The sequence below is a fragment of the Rousettus aegyptiacus genome, unplaced genomic scaffold, assembly GCF_014176215.1.
Source record: "Rousettus aegyptiacus isolate mRouAeg1 unplaced genomic scaffold, mRouAeg1.p scaffold_m13_p_9, whole genome shotgun sequence".
In the NCBI taxonomy this organism is placed as follows: domain Eukaryota; kingdom Metazoa; phylum Chordata; class Mammalia; order Chiroptera; family Pteropodidae; genus Rousettus; species Rousettus aegyptiacus.
The window spans coordinates 10,758,153-10,767,295 of record NW_023416312.1 but is presented as its reverse complement, the minus strand read 5'-3'; positions in this window follow the sequence as shown (position 1 = coordinate 10,767,295).

Below are 9,143 nucleotides of genomic sequence, written 5' to 3'. Positions count from 1 at the left end.
CTGACTAAACACTTTTTTAAAAAATACATTTTTATTGTTCTTTTCTATCAGAGTGAGGTCTGTTTAATATTGGGTGCATTGTGGTAGTTTGTGTTTTTCAAGGAACTGGTGCATTTCACCTTAGTTGTTAGGTTTTCATGTGTAAGGTTCTTTGTATCCCCTTATTATCCTTTCTATGGCTACAGGGTCTATAGTGATATCCCTTGTGTCATTCCTGAGATTGGTAATTTGTGTTGTCCCTCTCCCTCCTGCCTTTTTAGTTGATTTCTAGAACACTGAAATGGTTGTTTTTGTCAATTTTACCCAACTTTATAGTTACTTTTCTAGGAAAGGATTTGCCTTCCACCTTCCCTGGAAGTCTTACCTCTACTATAGTTTTGTTTTGTTTTTAATAGATTTCTTTTTCCAAGTTAAGAGAGTTCCCTTTTAATTCTAATTTTCTTAAGGGTTTTTGTTTTGTTTTAAATAACAAATCAATGTTTATTGTCTTTTCTGTATCTCATGAGATAATTGAATTTTTTCTTTAATCTATAAAGTATTATATTACTAGATTTTCTTATGTTGACTCTTGTTGATGCATTCCTCAAAAAGTTCTACTTGGATGTACCACATTACTTTTTTTTATTGCACTGTTTAAATTTGGTTTGTTACTATTTTATTTAGAAGAATCGTGTGCATATTAAGTGAGACTGATCTAAAATGTTCTTTTTTTATTGTTTTGTATTTTTGATATCAAGTTTATATTAGCCCATAAAATAGGCTGAGTAACTTTTCTACTTGTATTTTATGAAATATATTGTTTAATATTATCTTTCCTTTAAAGATTTGGTAAAACTTTTTAGTAAAACTGTGTGGGCTTGGTATTTATCATGAAAACATTTAATTATCAGTTCCTGTTTTGATAATTTATATTTTTCTAGAAATCTTTTTATGTCTTCTTAGTTTTCAAGTGTACCGAAATAAACTTATTCATTGTATTCTCATATGTTATTAAAAACTTCTGCCATTATTGTTTATTGTACTTCTTATTCTCTTCTGAAAGTTGTTTATTTTCTCACTCTCTCCTCTGTTTCTGATGATCAGACTTTCTGGAGTTTTTTCTATTTTAGTAGTTTTGTCAAAGAACAAGATTTTGCTTTTACTGATTACTATTTTGTTTTCTATCATTAATTTCTGCTCTTATATTTTTATATCCATCTGTCTGTTTCTTTGGGGTTTACCTTTTCACCCTAGGGTCCTGAACAGAATATGCGAGCCATTTGTTTTCAAGCTTTTCTATTTTCATCTTTGTAACTTTTTTTTTTTTAAATCAAGTTCCTTTCACAGGGGCAGTTGCTGGGCCCATCTTGTTCCTTGAGGCTCAGGGTGCTGTTTATTTTATTTTATTTTTTATTGAGACATAATTTACATATTGTTAAACTCACCCATTTAAAGTGCATAATTCAGTGATTCTTAGTATAGTCACAAAGTTCTGCACCCATCACCACTATCTAATTTCCAAATCTGAAGCCCCATACCCATTAGGTAGTCATTCTCAATCCCAGCCTCTGGCAACCACTGATCTACTTTCTGCCTCTTTGGATCTTCCTATTCTAGACATTTAACACATATTAATACATATGGAATCATGCAACACATGGCCTTTTACATTTGGCTTCTTTCATTTAGCATAGTTTTCAAGGTTCATTTATGTTGCAGCCCAAATCATTATTGTATTAGTGTCCTAGGACTGCCATAACAAAGTACCACAAAATGGGTGATTTAAATACATAATTTGGATAGCCCTATAACTCTTAAGGAAATTGAATTTTTAATCTTAAAAATCCTCAAAAGAGAAATCTCCAGGCCCAAAAGGCTTCCACCGGAGAAGAATACCAAACTTTTAAAGAAGAATTAACATCAATTATATACAATCTCTTTCAGAAAATAGAAGAGCTAGTTTTATGAAGCTAGTATTTCCCTGACCAAAACCAGAAAAATACAAAAAATGAAAACTGCAACCAATATCCTTCACGACTATAGATGTAAAATCATTAATAATATTTAGCAAATAAAATTCAGAAACATATAAAAAGAATTATATGGGTTCTAATATCCAGAATATATCTTTAAAAGACTCTTACAAGTCAACAACAAAAAGACAAACAATCCACATACAAAATGAGCAAAAGACTTGAACAGACATTTCTCCAAAGAAGATATACACATGGCTAACAAGCACACAAAAGATGCTCAACATCATTAATCATTAGGGAAATGCAAATCAAAACCACAATGAGATATCACTTCACACCCACTAGGATGGCCATAACAACAAAAACAAAACATAAAATAAAAAGTATTGATGAGGATGTGAAGACACTGGAACTCTCATACATTCCTGGCGGGAATGTAAAATGGTGTAGTCACTTTGGAAAAGAGTTTGGCTGTTGCTCAAAAAGCTAAAACACTGAATTACCTTATGACCTAGTAATTCTCCTTCTAGGTATATACCCAAAAGAATTGAAAACAGGTGTTCGAACAAAACTTGTACATGAATGTTTATAGCACCACTATTTACAGCAGTCAAAAGATGGAAACAACCCAAATGTTCATCAACAGATGAATGGATAAACAAAATATGGCATATTATTCAGTCATAAAAGGAATGAAGTACTGACACATGCTATTACATGGATGAACCTTGAAAACATTATGCTAAGTGAAAGAAACCAGACACAAAAGGCCACACATTGTGTAATTCCATTTACATGAAATATGCAGAGTTGGCAAATCCATAGAAACAAAAAGCAGATTAGTGGTTGCCAGGGGCTGAGGGGAATGGGAATGGAGAGTGATTGCTTAATGAATATGAGGTTTCCTTATGGGGTGATGAAAATGCTCTGGAATTAGATAGTGGTGATGGTCGCGCAACATTGTGAATGTACTTAGTGACAATTAATTGTACACTTTTAAATGGCTAAAATGGTAAATTTTATGTTATGTGTATTTTATCACAACAAAAATTTTTTTTTAAAAGAATCATACACCATGGCCAAGTGAGGTTTATTCTTGGATGCAAATCTACTTGAATATTCAAAAATCCCATCAATGAGCTAAAGAAAAAAATCACATAATCACATCAATCAATGCAGAAAAATTATGACAAAATTTGACACTCATTCCTGATAAAAATTCTCAGAAAGCTAGGGATAGAAAGTAACTTATTCAGCTTGATAAAGAAAATCTACAGAAAAACTTATGACTGATATACTTATTGGTAAAAGGCTGACTGCTTTCCCTCTAAGAACAGGAACAAGACAGGGATGTCTGCTCTCATCACCTTATTCAACATAGAACTGGAAGTCCTAGACCGTGCAACAAGGCAAAAAATAATAATAACAAAATAAAAGATTTCTTGATTGAAAGGAAATAAGACTGTTCCTATTTGCAGATGATATAAATGTTTATGTAAAAAATCTATAAAAGAACTCCTAGAACTAATAAGTAAATTCAGCAAAGTCATAGGATATAAGATAAACATATAAAATCAACTATATTTCTATATAATAGCAATGAACACATGGACACCAAAATTTTATATATAGTACCATTTATAATCAGTCAATAAAAAATGAAATACTTAGATATAAATATAGCAAAACATGTATAGGACTTGTATGCTGAAAACTATAAAACTCTGATTAAAGAAGATTTAAGTTAGCAGAGAGACTTTCTGTGTTCACAGATTGGAAGACTCAACATGGAAAAGATGTCAGTTCTCCCCCAAATTCCTACACTGGTTTAATGCAATTCTTATAAAAATATCAGCAATATTTTTATAGATATAGACAAGCGTATCCTAAAATTTACATAGAAAGGAAAAGGAACTATAATAGCTAAATTAATTTTGAAAAAAGAATAATAAAGTGGAAGAATTGGTCTCTCTGATTTCATGATTTATTGTATAGCTACAGTAATTCAGATTGTGTGATATTCACAGAGGTATAGACATAGATCAATGAACAGAATAGAGAACCTAGAAATAGATCCACGCATATATGACAAAGGTGCAAAAAGTAATTTAATGGAGAAAAGAGAGTATTTTCAACAAATGGTGCTGGATAAATTGAACATCCATAATACAAAAAAAAAAAAAAATGAACCTCAACCTAAACCTCACATCTTATACAAAAATTAACTTAAAATGGATCGTGGACTTAAATCTAAAACATTAAGCTATAAAACTTTTAGGAAAAAAACATAGAAAATCTTCAGGACCTAGGGCCAGGCAAATTGTTCTTAGACTTAACACCAAAAGCACCATAAAGGGAGAAATGAATAAGTTGAACTTCACCAAGGAATTCGCACAAAAAAAAAGACTGGAACCAATAAATGAGTCAATCAAGGCCACAGGATATAAAATCAATATATGAAAATCAACTATATTTTTGTGCGTGAGAAACAAACAATCCAAAACTGAAATTAAGAAAATAATTTTATTCAAAATAGCACCAAAAATAACTGAATAGGAATAAATTTAACAAAAGAAGTGGAAGACCTGGACAGTAAAAACTAACAAAACATTACTGAGAAATTTTTAAAAACCTAAATGAAAAGACAGTCCATATTTATGAATTGGAAGAAACAATATTTTCAAGATAGTAACTCCCCTAAAACTAAATCTGTAAATTTAATGCAATCCCTATTAAGATTCCAGCAGGCTTTTTTTTGGAGAAATAGACAAGCCAAACCTACAATTTATATGGAAATTCGAAGGACTTAGAATAATTGAAACAATTTTGAAAAAAAAAAGAATAACAAAGCTAGAAGATTTATGGTACCCAATTTAAAATCTTACTTTAAATCCACAGGAATCAAGACAACAGTGGCTTATAAATCAATAAAAAAGAATTCAAGAAATCAACTTTTATATCTATATCAATTGATTTTTGACAAAGGTACCAAAACAGGTTAGCAGTTTCTTAAAGAGTAGAACATAGACTTACCATACAATGTAACATTCCACTTATAGGAATCCGCTCAAGAGAAATGAAAACATATGTCTACACAGACTTGAACGCAAATGTTCATCGCAGCAGTACTTTTAATAGCCAAAAAAGTACAAACACTCCAAATGTTCATCAATTGATGAACAGATTAATAAAATGTGGTATATCTTTACAGTGGAATACTATTCAGCAATACAAAGAAACAAACTATTGATACATGTTACAATATGGACGAATCTCAAAAACATCATATGTGAAAGAATTCAGATGCCAAAAGACTACATATTGTAGGAGCATGGGAGAATTTTCTGGGATGATGGAAACGTTCCGTATCTTGTTTGAGCTGATGGATAAATGGTTGTATAAAATAATCAAAACTTGTCAAACCGAACACTCGTAATTTATTCATTTATTGAATATAGATTATACCTAAATAAATAAAATAAAACCTTGTTTGATTCTGCTATAAAAGTCCTATGTGGGAAATGCTTAGCCTTCAATGTTTCCATTAGAAAGAAGAAAGGCTAAAAGAAAATTAATGAGTTAAGTACTTAGTAAAAATTAGCACAATAAACCCAAGGAAAAGTAGAAGGAAATAATAAAGGTAAGAAAAGAAATCTGTGTAATAAAGTACAATAGAGACTCAACAAAGCCTAAAATTGGTCTTTTGAAAAGACTAATAAAATTTTGGAAAAAATGGTCATGAGTCATAATAGTAGTTGATGTGAAACTTTGAGACAAACAAAAGATTGTTAAATTACTACTTTTGAGGATGCAAACCAGTAGACCAGTGGGTTTTATTGTATTTTTACAATCCTTTGGAGAAGGTTGATGATTTACAAATCATAAGGTCCTTAAGATTTAAGAGTTGATGAGTTACAAATCGTAAGGTCCCTAAGACTTAAGAGAACTCACAAGAGGTAAAGGTCTTGTTTAAGTTTGCGCAATACACGGTCTGTATCTTGCCATCACTAGAATGCATTCCTAGTTAGTTGAAGCTCCTACTTTAATATTATTGACATGCATATTACTTATAAAGGATTTATTGTTAACTCTTTGGAGTATAATACCTAAAATTGTGATTCCTGCTAATTCTTTTTATGTTTGTTATAGGAAATATATCACTCACTGTATGTTTCTAATAGGAAATTATATTTGAAAGTATTTATTGCAGGAATATACCAATCGTAATGGATATAACAGCCCAATAGAGATAAACTTTAATGTATAATTCCACTACTACGTAAATGGCATGAATTCACTTGCTGGTCTTGGCTTTCTTCCTATAAACTTGTTTGAGAAAATAAACTTGTGATTCTAACAGCTTCAAAGCTACCCCTGACACGGAGCTTGTTCATTTGACATTCATTTTATTCTTTTATTCTTTTTGCTGAGGTGAGCAACAACTAATACTGTATTATGAATTCTCAAAGCACTTTAAGTCAAAGAGATTATTTCCTCTCAGGGATTTTCATAAAATACTTTCAGGACCAATATTTTCACCTTTAATTTAACTGGGCTGACTCAAAAGTGGCTTATAGTTTTATATCATAATAGATTGTACCACAAAATGTACTTAATCATTCCCTTTTGAATAACGTTTAGGTGTCTTACAGTTTTTGCTACAGTAAACAATGTTGGAACAAACATCTTTCTATGTGGGTCTTTGTGAACATGAGCAAATATTTCTTCATAATACATTCCCAGATGTGGATTTCTAGGCCAAAGGTTGAGATATTTTAAATCTTGATAGACATAAATAGTCCTCTTTAAAGAATGTACCAGTTTAAATATTTGCGACATGTGGACCTAAAGAGTATTAAGTAAAATAAGTCAGACAGAGAAAGACAAATACCATATGATTTCTCTCATAAGTGGAATCTAAAAAACAAAATAAAAGAACAAACAAAACAGAAACAGATTCATATAGAGAAGAAACTGATGGTTGCCGGATGGGAGGGGGGCTGCAGGGCTGGATGAAAAAGGTGAAAAGATTAAGAAGTACAAATTGTCAGTTACAAAACAGTCATGGGGATGTAAAGTACAGCATAGGGAATTTAGTCAATAATATTGTACTAACTATATATGGTGTCAGGGGTTGTACTAGACTTACTGGGGGGATCAGTTTGTAAGTTATATAAAAGTCTAATCACTATGTCGTACACCTGAAACTATTTTGTATATAATATTGAATGCCGACTTAGTTGAAAAATAAAAGAATGTATCTGTTTATACTTCTTACGAACAATATGTCCTCACCAACACCGACCGCTATAAATCATGTTAATTTCTGCTGATTTTAATGAGTGTAAATTAATCGTATTGGTAGTTTTCCCTTTCCTATTGCTAGATAGGCTGAGCACTTCACAAATGTGTACGTGGTATTTGTGTTTCTATAAATAGCCTATAGGCTATTTGTGAGATGGATTTTCTCTGCTGCCAATAAACTAAATTAGACATATCGTTCAATAACGGTGCCTTATCCTTCAGAATACAATGTGATTACCCTGATGCCAAATGTTTGTAAATATTCCCTTAAATGCAACCATTAAGAGAAGTGTTTGTCTAAGTTCTTCCTGAATGGTGATATGACCAGAGTATAAAAGTACAATGGCCCAGCACAAAACTCATTTTCTCAATCAATAAGACTCTACCTTATAAGAAATTCACTGGCAGCAACACAGCCCTTCCCTGTTGTGGAGTCTGAAGTACAAGAAAATTCCATGGAGATGAGATGCCGTACTTGCTCCTGCCTGTGATACCACTTCACTGCCACTTCTATCTTTGCCCAAATCGAACCACTAGCATTTGATGTGCTCTTCCTGCTAGTCTTGAGCCACCTAAAGTGATGCAATATACATTTTGTCCCATTTCTATTCTATTTTTTGTCTTACTAATTTTACTAGGAATATTAATTTTTCACATGCCATGTTTTAGTATTTTCTTGCAACCTACCATCTTTTAAATCTATACTATCTTTCGCTCTAAGTGTTGAAATTTTATGTATCAGATTTGTCAACTTCTCCTTTATGCCTTTTGGATTTGTTTTGCCTTCCTCATCTAAATTATTAAAATAATCTCCTATGTTTTCTTTGTTCATAATTTTGTCTCGATGAAATGAAATCTTAAATAAGATTTTAAATAAAAGACCTTTTATCCCCAACTGGCTAGCCATTTGGTCTAAAAAATAGTCTTTTTTTTTTTACTGACATAAAGTGCTACAGATAGTATGTATTATTAAAATTTTATATCTGGTTGTAGTTTGTTCCAATGATTGCTCTATTTCTGCATTAATACTATACTTCTTTATATCGTGGCTTTATGTTCTAAAATGTATGTCAACTCTCCCAATATTTTTCCAAAAGTTTACTATTCTTGTGAATTTACTTTTCCAAATCTTTAATATCAGCTGGACAAGTTCTTTAAAGTCTTACTGAAGTTTTTATTCACGTTGCACTGAATTTATAGAAAAAAATGGCAGTCATCTATATAATATTGAATATTCCCACCCAAGAATATTGCCTATTTTCTCATTATTCAGTATCTCCTTTTTTGCCCTTCAGCAAATGTTAGTTTTATTCACATGTACCTCACATATTCTTGTTAAATTTAATGTTTATATCTATTGTATTTCCTGATTTGTGTATTTGTGGGTTGTAAACTGATTAGCAAATTAATAAACTAGTAATTTTTGCATGTTTATCATGAACTCTTGTCACTCCACGGAACACTCCTAGCAGTTAGTTTTTCAGTTTCTGGATTGTATTTTTAAGTAGACAATTTTGTATATTGTAAATAATGTTCTGTCACTTCCATTCCCAATATTTATATCCCACTTGCTAAGCCCCATAGAACCATGTTGTAGAACTGAAGCAATAGCTGACATTCTTGACTCATACCAGACCTTAATAAAAATATGGAAACCAAACAAAAACAAGATTCTGTCGCAATGCAATAGATGACTACTTCCCATCCTCTGAATTTACCCTAGGTATGTCATTAACCTCTCCCATTTTAACCAACTGAAACTTTTTACCCCACCTGTGGCATTATGGATACTATTGTGCTCCAATGTTTTATCATTAAAAACTAACATTCTCATAGTTCAGTATGTTTCCTTCTGTTTTTAATTATCACTATCAAATACATCTT